Source organism: Piliocolobus tephrosceles, chromosome 16, assembly GCF_002776525.5.
Source record: "Piliocolobus tephrosceles isolate RC106 chromosome 16, ASM277652v3, whole genome shotgun sequence".
NCBI lineage: Eukaryota > Metazoa > Chordata > Mammalia > Primates > Cercopithecidae > Piliocolobus > Piliocolobus tephrosceles.
Window position 1 is genome coordinate 15,372,102 of NC_045449.1, and position 16,024 is coordinate 15,388,125.

Genomic DNA, 16,024 nt, shown 5'->3' on the forward strand with positions numbered 1-16,024 from the left:
CTAACTAGACTATACGCCACATGACAGCGGCAATCTCATCCATCACATTCATTGCTCTGTCCGCAGGACCCTGGGTCAAAATCATCAGATAAATGGACATTCCTGCAATTGCCATAAGTAACTTCTCCTGGAATCTCCAGGGATCACTGGAAATCCAAATATCCAGCAGCTGCACACTTGTATGGCACACAAATGAAAAACAGACTGGCTCACTTGGCAGTAGCCACTACTAGAGAAGATAAAATGGCAAAAGGTGGGACATTATCCTGAAAAATATGACAAACAAATAGGATTAATGGAGAGGCCTGGGTTCAAATCCTAGCACTGCTCTTTACTGCGTTTAAGTGGGCAAATCCCTTGTGCCCTATCTCTCTCTGAGTCTTAAAGTTTTCCCCTATCCATAAAATGGGAATGATACATGTCCCAGTAGGTTTATTGTGAAGATTGAATGAGACATCGCAGGTGCCTATTAAGGAGCAAGAATTCAAGCACATGGACCCGTGACAGTACAGGATTCAGGCTTTGTTGCAAGAAGAAATGAAACCTTGTCTAATATGAAAAAGTCCATGGCACCTAAATGTACCAAATTCTAACTCAAGCTCTACTCCACTTTCCCTTCGAAACTCCATTTCTAGTCTCACCTGGTCCAATATGTGTTCTTACCAGGGCCAGGTGTCATCACCACCAAATGCAGCTCCAGGGGTATCTTCTGTATGTTGTTAATGGATGTTAACTGCTTTTTCAAATGCATGAAGTTGCTTGCCTCATAATGATTTTAAATTCACACACATGGTCCCTCCTCTATACGCCCTTCATATCTCCTTCCAGGACTGCTCCAGTGATACTTCTTTTGAGAGGCTGTCCCAGGCCTCTAGGTGGAATAGACAGGCCCTCCTCTCTGCTCCCAAGTATCTTATCTGAACCTTATCTATCAGGGCCATCTATCCTATTATGTGTTATTTAGTTGGTATGTCTCTCTCTTTCCCTCTCTCTCTCTCCCTCTCCCTCCTTAAATTGTGTTTTTAAGGCTCAGAGGTGAAATCCTTACATTCCAGACAACTCTTGGCCCACTGGGAGGATAGACTCTGGTCAAAACCCAAGGCCATATTCGCTTACCGTGTCCTGATATCTTGCCTTCCTCTCTTCTCCCAGCTGAAAACTCTTTCTTCAAGTCCCTGGTGCAGCTCATTTCACTGGGTTCCTGAGAAACACAGAATGAGGAAGGTTAACTGGCAAAATTTTAATATAATGTAACTAAGATGAATGATTTGGGGATGGGGAGAGAATCGACACTTAAATATATAAAACATTGTTGCCTATAATTAAAAATTAAAATAGCAATTGTCCATTCCCCAGAAGTCACAAAAGAGGCCTCTTGACATTGGGCAGAAACCTTTAATTATTCATTTCAAACGAGTCTTTCTAGGCACAAAGATATCCCAATAGTATACAATGAAACATAACTATCCACATAGAAAATATGTGTGGGTAACATGCCAGGAAATCCTGAAGTTCTGACAAAAGGAGTTTTTGTTGAGTCAGAAATCCAATTAGACAAAAAGGGTTTTAATGTGTCTTCTTGGCATGGTGGAGAGATGCATCAAATACTTTTAAAATCCGGGAACGGGTCCTTCATGAAGCGTGTTCTGTGGCATCCTCTCCTCAACAAAGGCCTGGCCTTTAAAAACCACCCTCGTGCAGCATTGCAGAAAAACCACCCTCTCTTTACTGTTCTAGTGAGGTTCTGCAATATTATTGTGTATGAATTTCAGTATCTGAAGATGGCAATTGATAGGAGAATTCACCCAAGTTCCCAAAACAGTAAAACTGCATATTAAACAATTGTTTTGGGGAAAGTATAGCATAGAATTCAGAGCTCGAGTTCAAGACAGGTCAGTGACTTAGCTGCGTGACCAGGAATGAGGAACAAGACAGTTAAAATTCAGAAGCCTCTGTGTTCTCATCTGTAAAACAGAGGCAGTAAGAGAAACTATCTTTGGAGTGCCATGAGGATTTAATGAGATAATTCATATACGGCATTGGGCAGAGGGCACAGGCACATGGTAAGAGCCTATTGGCTGGACTGTTATCATCATTAATATGCAGGGTGGCAATGTCTGCTGCAATGCCAAACAATGCAGTCCAATGTTCAGGCTGGAGAAATTAGTACCAAGACACATCTTGCCAAAACTGAGTCACTGCGTTGAAGATCAGGGAAGGGATTGTAGTCATAGGAGGTCAGAACACATGCTCAGGGGACTCTTCAACACAACTGCTGCCACAGTGGTATCCCTACATCTCACCCATCCCTCCCCAGCCACACTACTTTTCACATCCCAAGAGTCCTGTTTATACCATCTGCTCACTAAAAGGCATTCTCTAGAGCTCATCCCCCAGCCCAGATGGGTCCCAGCCATCTGGCATTGGTCCCAGGCGTTGCGTCCACTTGCAGCCACATATGTGCACATGTTAACTGAGGAAGGTTTCCAGCCAATAGACAGCAATACACACAAGTGCACATATACACACAGCCCTGAGCAGAACATCCATATGGTCCCTGGCATGAGAAAGAGTCTACAAGCCACACACACATGCATGCACGAATATGTACACACACAGGCACATGCATACACACACAGGCACACACCTGTGTAACTCCCTAAGTCACCAGCCATGTCCGCTCTCCTTCACCCCAGCTTTGACATTCCTTGTCCCAGCTTTGACATACCTTGTCCCAGCTGAGCTCTATTTCTCTTCTCAGATCATTGCAGCCCTGGTCTAGAATGACTTAAGGAGCAAACTGAGCCAAGAAATCTTGCCAGATTCCTACTGGAAGTCATCTGGAGACTTAGATCTACAAACAGCATCAAGTGGCTGTAGGGTAGAGCACAGAATTTGGAAGTAGCATAACTCATGTTGAAACCCAGCTTCACCTCATTATGTCTAATCTTGAGCAAGTTCCTTAGTCTTTCTGAACCTCAGTTTCCTTATCCCCAAGGTGGGAAACATCCTGCCCCATGGGATGTTATGATGATCCAATTGATGTAAGTAAAAGTATTCCATGATCCATAAGGAGCTTTGTAACCATTAGCTTTTCAGGTAAACACCAAGAACCCTGAACTATTGGTATATATTCTATTCTATGATTTATGGCTGGGGGTTCATTCTGGACACAAGAAAACTAGATAACATTGGCATCCAACTTGAGGACTAGATGAACTCTAGACAGAACAAAAGTGTCACATTGTTCAGAGACTGACAGAGACCACAGAGAAAGGGAAAACCAGTGTGGTTGCTGTCTTAGGCTCATCTGCTTTCCTTGGAGTGGAGCTGGGATGGGATGGGAGAGTGGAGGGTAGATGTAACTATTAATAGTTTAGAAACTCAGAATTTTTTGCCCCTGAGAAAACTCTAGATGCTCTGCCAACAAAGCTATCTACCTCCCAGGAGGAGTCAGGGTGAACATGGAAATGGTTTTCCTCTGCCCCTCACAACTCATGTCTTAACAGAACTGCAAGGGTGACAGAGCCCATAGGATGAACAGCAGTTGGGCCCATAAGGCCCATCCTAGGCAGGCTGTAAGATGGCTCCCAATAATCTCACCTCTTGGTATTCACTTCCTTGTGAAATCCCCTCCCCTGAGTATGAACTGCATCTAATGACTCACTTCTAATAAACAGAATATGGTCTACGTGATGGAATGTCACTTCTGAGATTAGGTCACAAAAAAAGTTGGTTTCCATCTTGAGCACTCTCTCACACTCTCTTTCTCATTCATCTTAAGGGAAGCCAGCTGCCATGTTACAAACTGCCCTATCGAGAGGCCCACGTGGCAAGGAACTAAGGGAGTTTTCCAGCCAAGAGGCAGCAAGAAACTGGAGTTTTTAGTGCAACAGCCTTTGAGGAGCTTAATCTTGCCAATATCCATGTGAGTGAATTTGGAAGTGGATTCTCCTCCTGTTGAGCCTTCGGATAAGACCACATCCTCGGCCAAAATCATGACTGTAGCCTCACAGAGAGACTCTGAGACAGAGGCAGACAGCTAAGGCATATCCAGATTCCTGCCCCACAGAAGCTGTGAGATAACAAATATTTGTTTAAAGCAATTAACCTTCGGAGTGCTTTGTTACCCACCAAGAGATAACCAATAGAAAGCCCCTACCAGACATACCAAGGAAAAATCCCACCCACAAAACTGAGACAGAGAAGGGCTTCTAATCTGGCAGCAGTGGGAGAAGTTTCACTGCGTAATTCCTTCTTCCCCATTCCATCTCCAGAGGACACCATTTCTACTAACGTAAGGGAACCTATGTAAGTAAAGAATTTAAGCCTATAACATAACACAAAAATGAAGCTGTCCTTCCAACAAAGCAGATTTTGACAAGGCCATTTTGAGACCGTGGATATACTAATATGGCCAGAGGGGTTGCAGGTGGGGTATGGATGGAGGGCAAGATACAGGAGGAAGTATCCAAGATACTCAGAGGTGGAGTTAGGCTGCTTGCCTTGCACATTACTTGAGAGGTATAGATAGCTGACGTTTTCATGGTTACTTTTGAAAACTAAGTAAAAATGTTCTTGGCACCAAAATGGTTTTGTGAAAGTAGCCAGATCAAAATGTCAGGTTCTGTCATGGGACTATTTTATTCAACCCTACCACATAAACACTGTTTGGACTCCACCTAGGCACTCAAGCCAGGAAGATTGCCACTAATCTTCCTTTCCTTACACACACACACCCGCGCGCACACACACACACACACGGGGCTCAGGAGTAGGTTTCCAGAATCCAACAGCACAGGGTCTAGAATGGAGTAAGTTTTAAGGCCATCATCCGTCCCATGCCTGACTTGGATTTGGGCTGTTCTGATTCAGAGGCTGACAGCTACCTGCCTAGAGGCTGGCGCCCCACCAGACTCTACGGAGCCCCGGTCATCATGGGGTCCGATGGGAGATTTCCCTGAATTGCTCACCAACCCAGAACACAAGAACGCAGAATCTATTGTGCATGGTGGACGCAAAGAGTGCCTTAAATTTGGAATCGATCCTATTTGTTTTCTGAAGCTCTCTGTATCGTTAAAGCCATTGATTTACCAACACTTAATAAAGAGGAGAATGTTTCCTAGAGCCCTGCATGGTTGTGTGGTCAGAGGTGGGATTACCCACTGCACAGCACCAAGAGATGGAACCAGCTGCACTGGTGATGGGCCCTTCCAGTCCAACATCCCAACCCTCACGCTGCTTTGCCTCTCTGTACCTCGGTTTCCTCCTGGGTAAAAATGAGGGTTGAGGTCTGCTGCACCCTGTCTCCCTTCCAGCTCAAATCTCCTGTATGTCTCTGAAACCTCTTGGCACAGCAGTCCCCAGGAAATGGAATGTACTGAAGTTTCCTAACATCCCACCAAATGAATTCCTTATGAGCCCAACTTCTGGGTTTGTACTCACCGACAAAACACTGCAAGCCCTGACCTTCCAAAAACTCAGCTTGTTCTCATTCCCGGATGCGTTTTCAAAAGCGAAAAGCTAACTTTTGCCCTCTAGGGTGGGAAATGTGAAAGGCACAAGTGCAGAGCTCTGTGAATTGAGACCACAACAAACCCCGCCTGGGCATGGAGCCCACAGAGCGGGCGCTAAACAGCCTTTCCAACCACAGAGTGGAAATTCTAGACGCAGAAGGTGCCCAGATGGGCCCTGCTTTCGTTCTCTTGCCAACTGCCGTAAACCCGTTTCTGTCCCGTTGGAGCTGCAACGTGGAGCCAGAAATCTGGAAGAATTTAACACCCAGTCGATTCAGACACAGGAAAACATTGTTCAAAGTAAACACTGGAATCCCTCCCTCATCATCCAGGAATGTGGAGCCAGCAGGGTCTGAGCTCAGCAGCTTCTCAAAAAAGCCCCCGCTAAGCTGCTCTGCTTTTGGGGCCACAGACTGGGAGGGCCAGGAGGGGCTCCACACGCTCCACACGCTGCCAAGACAGGGATGAGGCTAGGAGGTCAGTGCACCGGGCTTCTCCTCTCCCATGGAAACATGGGCAGTGCTGTCCACAGCCTCCAGCTAAAGAACCCTGTGTTCCCCCAGAGGACACAGCCTGTGTGCAAAGGCCGCTGAACTTGTGAAAGCCTGAAGGAAACAGAGAGGGGCTCAGGACGCTGCGAGACTTTTCCATTTCCTTTGCCTCCCGTGAAAGAGTCACTTTTCCTCGAGGAAGAAAGAAGGCTCTGTGTGCAGGGCGAGGGTACAGTCCTTCTAACCAAAAGACGTGTGTGCTGCATGGATTTGGCCACCGACATTCATTTCGCTTTTACTGGGACTTAACGAATTCCATCTCTCAATAGCCGTATGCCAGGGTCCCACCCTGTTTCCTCTGGCTCTGGAGGGTGGAGAGGAAGGACTTGCTTTACCCAGGGGTCTATGAGGAATCTCGTAGACACTGCACCTTAAATCACCTCGGTGTCACTGTGTCACCTCTGTGTCACTGTGTCCCTCTGCCTAAAATTCCACTAAATTCCATTCACGAAGATGCAGGCCTGAACCGAATTGTTGGACGATTTCTCACAGTCAGAGTGGAGGGGGCAACCTTCAGATTAGGAACGTTCAAGGAGAAGAATGCAGAGTCCAAAGATGACCACTTGGCCACCAGAAGCTCTGAGTAGAGTCCTACTCAGTGGCAGGGCGGCTGGGCGGCAGCAGAGGCAAGTTGGGTCATTGTGAAGAGGCCAAAGAAACAAACCGCTAAATGTCCAGCATGACAGTCTGTCTCGTCCTGGCCGTCACTCCTGTCTCTCCCTGACAGCCACGGCATTCACCCATTCCTGATCCCTGAGGGACCCACGACCTAAGGCTTATTAATCCACTCATTTAATCTGAATTATTGAGGGCCTCCTACTGAGCCAGGTGAGCAAGAGGGATACAGTCCCTGCTCTGGGGGAGCCTGTATCATCCAGACCAGAGGCTGTCAAGGGGTGGTCCTGGGACCACCACCACCCGCAGCAGCAGCACCAGGGAGTTTGTTGGAAATGCAATTTATTGGATCCCACCTTAGCCTGAACTAGAACTAGAAGCTCTGGGGGCTGGGCCCAGCAATCTATTCTCACAAGCCTTCCTGGGGATTCTGTTGCTCATGAAAATTTAAGAACCATTGAGCAGGTCTGTCACTGCCTCACTTGATAATAAACAAAATCTGCAAGTTTCATGATTTGCCTCGGGCAGGTCACAGAAATGGCGTGAGGGCTCCTATGCTCCTAGACTCAGAACAGCTATGCCCAACTGAGCTGTCATTTGGAAATTTTCGGTTCCAGTTTCAGGAATATTTTTGCCACCTCAGTTTGGCCACTGTTTCATGGTGATTTCTAAAACTTTTTTTTTTGCAGAAGAGGCAGGAACCTCTCCTCCACTCATGAACAACAAGACAAATGGGGCTTCTTTTGACCGGTAGCACCCATCCCAACAGGGGCTCTGCCATCCTTTCTGAAGGTGGCTGTGAGAAGGCCATTTCCACTGTTGTCTTCAGGCCCCTCCCCACACCATTCTCTCACTCTTGGTAGGTGTCAGGGAACGTATACAGCCAGGTTTCTCTATTGAGTTGATTTCTAAAGAGATGCACCAATCAATGAGGTAGAATTCCATTCATTCACTCGCAGATGACTTCCATGCTGCCAAACGGAATAATCTCCTTTGCCTCTTCTGCTTATCTCATCTGACCTGTTGGCAAGGGAGCCAGCAGGCCCCTTTCTCCTGAGTCCTAGCACCTCACAGGCCTCTCTTCTGAGGCCCCATGCTGGCCCCTGCTCCTCTGCTCCACTTAGGATGAGGGAGCCCCTGCCCCGGCACCCTTCACGTCTTCATCTGCAAACTCATCACAGTGCCCCAACTCCCAAACGTGTGTCTCGAGCCATGGGCTCTTCCCTGAACTGCAGGCTCTTATATCCAATCCCCACCAGACACCTCCTCACAGATGTTTTATAGGTACCTCAACCTACCTCATTCCAACAGCTCCTGACACCTCTCTCTCCCACCGCATTCAAAATCCTGCTTCCCCACTGGTCTTCCTCCAGTTTGTTAACCAGCACCCCTAATGAACCTGTTGCCAAAAAACTAGGAATCCTCTTTTCCTCTTCCTCTCATCTTCAAAATCCAATTTGCCAGCAAGTCATGTCAACGCAATCTGTAAATATCCTAAATCCTTCATTCTCTTCATTCTACAATTATGACAACTACTACTGCTGCTGATAATAATAATACAAAAATCACTCACGCCATAGGTGTTTATGTTTTATATTTATTAACTCATTGAGCCTTCCCAGCAAACCTGTGCATTAAGTACTGGATTATTCCCTCTTACAGAGGGTAAAATTGAGGTATATAAATGTTCAGTGACTTCCTAAAAGCCATACATCTAATACAGTGAAAGCAGAATTCCCTGTGATCAAACGTGTTGCCCCTGTGCTGCCCCCATATCCATCTGGTTGCCCCCACAGCCTCCAAACTGGCCTCCCTGCTCCCACTCTTGCCCCTGTATAATTTGTTTTATCCACACAGCAGCCCGAGTGATCTTTCTAAAACCTGCACCAGTACACACCACTCCCCAACATAAACATCCCTTTCCAGGGGTTCCCCCAGAGCCCTTGGGATGAAATCCAGACTCCTTCCATGGCTGCCACTGTCCACCTCTTAGATCTCTCTGTTTCTATCTCTCTCTCTCCGTCCCCCGCCTTCCCCACCCACAACCACCCTCCAGCCACATTGCCCACCTCTCGGTCCTCAAACTCACCAAACTCCAACCATTCCCTCCCTCCAGATTGACTTTCACAAATTTTTACATGGCTGGCATTTGATCATTTAAATCTTAGCTCAGCGCTGCCTTCTCAGAAAGGCTTTTTCTAACTTCCTACTCTAAACTAGCCACTCAATCCAACTCTATCACGTCACCTTGTTCTGTTTCCCTGACAGCACTTACTGCTATCTGGAATTATTTCACATTTGTTTACGATTTATTTTCTGCCTGCTCTCTTAGAACTTGAATTCCATGAAAGGAAGGAATTGTTCTGTCTTTTCTCTCATGTATATCCCAGGACCTAAAACTATAATACGGAGCTCTGTGCCAGGCATAGGGATAGCAAGGCGAAGGCAGCAGAATCCCTGCCCTTAAGGAAGTCGGCATCTGCACTTCCACTACAGCATGCGGGCTGCCACGAGGACAGGAGCAATTCCTCGCCCATCCTAGGAATGCTGGGAAGACTTCCTGGGGTGGATGATCTGAGTTTATTTTATTTCAACATTTATTCTGGACCAGATCTGCCAGTTACAGTGATGGATGAGACCAGTGGTCTGCTTCCTTAGTACCAATATCACCTAGAGAGCCTTTTAAAACACAGACTGCTGGGTCTCATGCCCAGAGTTTCTAATTCTGGAGTAAGACCTGGAGTAAGCACCAGGAATCTGCATCTCTAACAGGTCTCCAGGTGAAGACCAGTGTCATCTAGGGACCACATTTTGAGAACCACCAGATTGGACCATTTTCTTGCCACCGCTCACCATCAGTATGGCTCAGTGCAATGCTGTGTACCATTTGCTGTGATAGGAATATAGGCTATATATAAATATAGGCTACAGATAAAAGGAATCAGTAGGTACTTCTTGGAGGAGCCGGAACCTAGGTTTCATTTTGAATAATGAGTAGGCATTACTGAAACAAATAAGGGATGAAAAACAGAAAAAAACTTGAGAAAAAGGACAAAGTAGTATATAGTCTTAAAAATTAAAATATATTTCAATATTGCTGAAGCATAAAGCATAAAACAAAGACTGGCTGAAGGTGAGACTGAAGTAAACAGCAGATTCGAGTCTCTTAAAAAATTAATAGCAGGAGGCCAGGCTGCATGAAAGACGGGTGAGCACAGCACACTTAGGGAACTGCAGAAACGGTGGCCAATACAGACGGTGCTCAAGGGTCAGGGGAGAGGTCTCTAGCAAGAAAAGATTCTAGGCCGGGTGCACACCTGTAATCCCAGCACTTTGGGAGGCCGAGGCGGGCAGATCAGGAGGTCAGGAGATCGAGACCATCCTGGCTAACACAGCGAAACCCCGTCTCTACTAAAAATACAAAAAATTAACCGGGCTTGGTGGCAGGCGCCTGTAGTCCCGGCTACTCAGGAGGCTGAGGCAGGAGAATGGCGTGAACTCGACTGGCGGAGCTTGCAGTGAGCCGAGATCGCGCCACCGCACTTCAGCGACAGAGTGAGACTCCATCTCAAAAAAAAAAAGAAAAGAAAAGATTCTAAAGAAAAGCAGAAGTGAAACCATGAAGGGACCCTACCTTGGGGCTGGGTCCTAGGGGAATCAGAGGGTTCCTTAGCTGGAGGCTGCAGACAGAATTGCTCATATATATGGGCACTCATTCAGTGGAATACTATACAGCAATGAAAAGGAACAGGCTATACATATGTGCAGCCTCATGAATGAATCACATAAACATAATGCTGAGTGAAAGAAGCCAGGCACAAAATAGTAAACATGAGTCGATTTACATAAAGTTCAAAAAACTGGCAAAATATAGGGTTTAGAAATACATTTAGTGTAAAGCAAGTGTGTGACTCCCATAAATTCAGGAGAGTAGTGACCTCTGAGGATTAGAGAAAGGGGTTATTGATGGGAGGAGGAAGGAAGGAAGTTTCTAGAAGCTAGCAGTGTTGTATTTCTTGTCATGGGTGATTGTTACTGAGTTCACTTTAGACACATCACCAAGATGTAAGCTGTATGCCTCACTTTGAGCACTTTATATTTCAAATTTGTTTTTTAAAAAATTAACATATTAAGATAGTTGAGCAGGAGATGGGGGTGGGAGGAGGTGGACAGGAATGGAACAAAAACTGCTAGAAGGAGGGAAATGGAGATTGTCGAGAGCATGACTGCAGGGCTACGCATGCGTGTGTGTGAGTGTGCCATTCTCTTCAGTGTCAGTCAGGAGCCCTGGATTGAGTGTGAGAAGAGATCAGGTGTGTTGGGAAACAATGGAGAAGTAGCTAGGGGAGGGCTAGGGTCTTTATGAGTAGGGCTGAAACCTTGGATCACTGGGCTGGGGTGGAGAACACAAAGCCTGGAGATGTGCCACCAGGCAGTCGCACCTCTCAATGAAAGATCCCACCATCAGACACTGACTTTTAGGCTGTAATTAGCAAGTTGGCTGGTGTCTCTCTAAGGCCAAAAGTAAGTGTCTAAAACCAGAACAAAATCATTCTTTCCCATGTTCCTAAAAACCTTAAATACAAAGGTAAAATAAACATTTATTTTAGAAATAAATGATGAAAACTGAAAAGCAAAGTAAGCCAACTATTTCCCAGGCAGCAGGCCTGACCTGCTGCAAATTCTTGGTGTCCGGTTTCAGCTAGGCGCTCGCTGTAACTTGGCCAAACTTTCCTCGTTGACTTTCCCCGCACATTCCATGCAGCTCCACCCTCTGAGCCATGAAGCTGCTCCCAGCCGCCCTCTCTGCGGTGGGCTCTCCATCGTGCCATGTGCCAGAGGCTATGCTGGCTGATTCCAACCTAAAGTACCTCCTCCTTAACACTATCTTCTGAGCATCCTCCTGCCTACCTGCCTGTCATCAGAGATGTGGGTGGCCTGAGGAAATGGGGTCTGAGGGAGCCCCCAGAAGGTCCTGGGGAAGATACAGGGCTAGGGTCTGGCCGGGGCCAGTAGCTGGTAGGGAAGTCAGAGCTGAGACTCACAAGCTGGGTGAAATCAGCAAGGGTCCAAGTCAGGCGGGCAGAGGAGCCAGCAAAGTGATATTCAAAGGTCAAGCAAGTAACAGAGTCAGAAGTCAGACAGAGCACGGGGACCAGGAACCCAATGCCCTCTAGGAGTATGGCATGGAGGTGCAGACCTCGAATGTTGGCATCAGGCAGTGCTAGGTTTGAGTCTTGGTTCTGACCAACTGTGTGACCTTGGGAAACTTATTAATCTCTCTGGCCTCATTTTTCTCTGGTGACGTGTCACTGAGCTTGGGCATAGGGCCAGGGATGGGGACGGAGATGCCAACGGGTAGAGGTGGAGACCCCTGGGCCAGGCAAGGCTTCAAGTTTGACAGCTGACGTATCCGTACTCCAAACAGACCTTAAATCCATCACAGGCAGAGACCAGCACCTGCACTAGGCTTGGCCCCTGGCACAAGTCAAAGGAGGAAATCATTAACACGGGTCCATGAGCATTACATATCACCCTCACTGCAGCAGCGCCTGCCTTTTCCGAGCTTGCTTCTTCCCTTCCCACCCCTTGCTAGTTGGAGCTGATTCCTCAGTGGCAGCACTAGGTTCTGGGCATTAGCAATCTGAAAGCTGGGTAACAAGTCCTGGGGTGGGGTTTCTGTGTCCTTTCCTGCGCCCTCACCCCAATCCCTGCTGGTGCACCTCCCTGGCAGCCTCCCTCTGCTCTCCTCTCCAGCCCTTTTCCAAATGTCCCTCCTCATGCGCCCTTCCTCTTCCGCTTTCAAACTTTGCCAAGTCTCCCTTCCTCTAAAAAGCTCTTCCATTGACCCCCAAGCTTCCGTTACTTCTATTTTGCTCCTTTTCTCTGCCAAAATCCTCCAGGAAATGGCCCATACCAGCGGTTGCTCTTTCGCTTACTCCAGCCTGGCATCCACACTCACAGCTCTGCTGACAGCCGGCACAGGAAGGAACCAGCAGGGATAAGGGAATAGAGGCACAGACATCAAGCGGGGTTCAAGAAAGTGCAAGTGGGTATAACACACACACACCAACACACAGACACACACCAACAGATACGCCAACACACAGACACACACACCAACAGACACACCAACACACAGACACACACCAACACACAGACACACACAACACAGACACAACACAGACACACACCAACAGACACATCAACACACAGACACACACACACACAACACAGACACACACCAACAGACACGCCAACACACAGACACACACAACACAGACACACACCAACAGACACACCAACACATAGACACACACACCAACACACACGCACAACAGACACACACCAACAAACACACACCAACACCAGACAGACCAACACACAGACACATGCAACACAGACACATGCAACACAGACACACACAACACAGACACATACCAACACCAGACACACCAACACAGACACACATAATACAAACACACACCAACACACACACACAACAGACACACACCAATACAAACATACACCAACACACAGACACATAACACAGACACACGTCAACACCAGACATACCAACACAGACACACGTAACACAGACACACACCAACACACACACACACAGACACACACCAACACAAACATACACCAACACCAGACACACCAACACACAGACACACACAACACAGACCCACACCAACACCAGACACACCAACACACACACAACACAGACACATGGGTACATACACACTCACACACACACCAACACAGAGACATGCACACACCAGCACATACACACCGAGACATTCATACAACACACAGACACACACGCACAAAGACACACACAACACACAAAACACACAAACACACAGACACATCACAAACACCCACGGAGACACATACACCACATACACCTACACATGCACAGACATGCACACTAACGCCTTCCAACATGGCAGCCAAGGGGCTCTTGCTGTGGTCGGAGAAGACGGGGAGGGAGCCTGGCCATCCACCATGGGGAGGACACCCAGTGCTCAGCAGGAGGACTCCAGACCCCTAAGGGAGGATCCTGGAGTTGCTACACCTGGGGGCAGGTCAAGTTTACAAGGCCCAAGCGTTCTACAGCTGGTGGGGAAACCCTCTTTGTGCCCTGCACAAGCAGTAAGCACTTAGAAGACATCCCTGAAGGAGAGACGGAAAGGGAGGGGGAGGGAGGGAAAGGGAGGGGGAGGGAGGGCAGAGCCTACCAGGAAGCCTGGAGGAAGCCTGCGACCTAGGACCCAGAAGGTCAGCTCCCTGACCCAGACCGGTGGGTGAACTGACAAGTGGCAGTCTGGATTTGAACCCAGGGACTCGGCTGCCCATGTTCTTAACCTGCGTCACCTATCTGCTTCTCTCATACTGACTCAATGCAGCCCAAACAAGTGTAAAGCAAGAGCTTCTAGCACAGTGGGCTTGGGGCTCAGGCCTTCAGAAACACTGCCTGGGCTGGGAGCCTGGGCGCCGGGCCGGCCTCCACCCAGATGGGGAGAAGGGAAGGGCTGCCTCATCTGCAGAAACGAGTCTCTTCTGTTCTCTTCTCCCCACCCCTATCTACACCAAGGTGCCTTCATGGATCATAAGGTTTCTTACAAATTTTTTGTTTCATTCACTGGTGTTTTTTATTCCTTGCTCTAAATTACTTTTTTTTAATTTTTATTTTTATAGAGACAGTCTCACTGTCACCCGGGCTGGAGTGCAGTGGCACAATCATGGCTCACTGCAGCCTCAAACTCCTGGGCTCACACAGACACACACAACACAGACACACACCTGGGCTCAAGGGGCCCTCCTGCATCAGCCTCCAGAGGAGCTGGGACTACAGGTGGACACCAATGTCCAGCTAATTTTTTTTTTTTTTTTGTAGAAACGGGGTCTTGCTATGTTGCCTAGGCTGGTCTTGAGTTCCCAGCCTCAAACAATCCTCCCGCCTCAGCCTCCGTAAGTGGTGGGATTACAAGCATGATTAATTATTTTTAAATAAGTGACTTGATTATTATTGCTTTGTAAAAATCCTCTTAGCTATCTTTGTCCCTGTAGGTTTCTATAGGTGCTTAACAATTTTTTTTTACAAGGCATTTGCCAGTTCTGGCTAAACATTCCTTTGGTCCTGAGCTCTGTGGAGAGGTCATACATCTATAGGAACATCATCACCCTTGTCCCCAACGTCCATCACCCCCAGGGGAAGGGGGGGAACGGGGATATATTTTGTGTGTGTGTTTTGTTTTGTGTGTGTGTTTTGTTGTGTGTGTGTGTTTTGTTGTGTGTATATGTTTTGTTTTGTGTGTGTGTGTTGTTTTGTTGTGTGTGTTTTGTGTGTGTGTATGTTTTGTGTGTGTGTGTTTTGTTGTTTGTGTTTTGTGTGTGTGTCTTGTTGTGTGTGTGTTTTGTGTAAGTAGAGTGGTCAGCCGTGTGTGCACAATAGAATTACCTGGCTGTCATTATAAACGCACTTGAGCTCAAGCCCTCTGCAGACACAGTAAATCAGAATCCCAGGAACGGGACGAGCTTGTTGGCAGGCGTTGGGCATCAGTACGTTTTACAGAGTCCCGAGGGGATTGAGTGACCAGGATTGGGATCCACTGAAGGGAAGTAATGCTGGGGATTCTGGGGACCCTTTAAAGGCAGGATCATCCTTCAGTGAAGGACCTGACCTTCTCCTGGAAGTTGAGTGTGAGCCTTTCCGCTTTCACCCTCGACTTCCCTCTCTGGGGACACCCAGTGTTCCAGCCCAGACTGTTACCTGAGAAGTTTCTGTGATTCCCCATCCTTCCTTCACTATCGTGGCTATTTCCCTGCTCAGCGTTTATATTTTGTCTCCAGCTGTCCCCTGTACTCTCGATCCCACTTCTCCTTGGCCCTCTCTTTGCTGCACCTAACCATCCTCTTGTCCCTGCCCCAAAGTGACCCACAAGCCAGAAGTCAGGAGTCAAGGGGGCACTGTGACATCAGAAGTTGCCATGCATCCCCTCCTGAATCTTCCGCCCTGTTCTCTTCCTCCTCTGCAGGCTCAGTGGGCACCAGCAGTGCAGTCTTCAAACGCGGACGTTGGAGTGATTCTTCCCACCCCCAAGAGTGAGCACCTACTATGTGCTGAACCCTAGACCAGACACACACACATAAAGATACATAACACACACACGCACACACGCACACCCCAACATGCATGACCTCATCTGAGATATCTGATCATTTCAACAAGCAGTTACTCTGGGCCAGACATGGCCCACTACAGAGATAGGCGAGAACTGTGGTCTCCTTCCTTAGCGCCAGAATCTCCTAGAAGGTCTGTTAAGACAGATT

The 16,024-nt window shown here is 47.7% G+C and overlaps 1 protein-coding gene across 1 annotated transcript in view; it reads right to left on the minus strand.

Moving 5' to 3' along the window:
• Window positions 1-15,616, minus strand: part of CDRT4 (CMT1A duplicated region transcript 4) — a 30,516-nt gene extending 14,900 nt beyond the window's left edge. Inside the window, exons 1-2 of the mRNA XM_023188082.1 lie at window positions 15,465-15,616; window positions 1,113-1,201 (exon numbers count right to left, since the gene is read on the minus strand). The gene's annotated coding sequence lies outside the window, so the exon portion shown is untranslated. The remainder of the gene's footprint in view (window positions 1-1,112; window positions 1,202-15,464) is intronic.
• Between the last annotated feature and the right edge of the window lie 408 nt (window positions 15,617-16,024).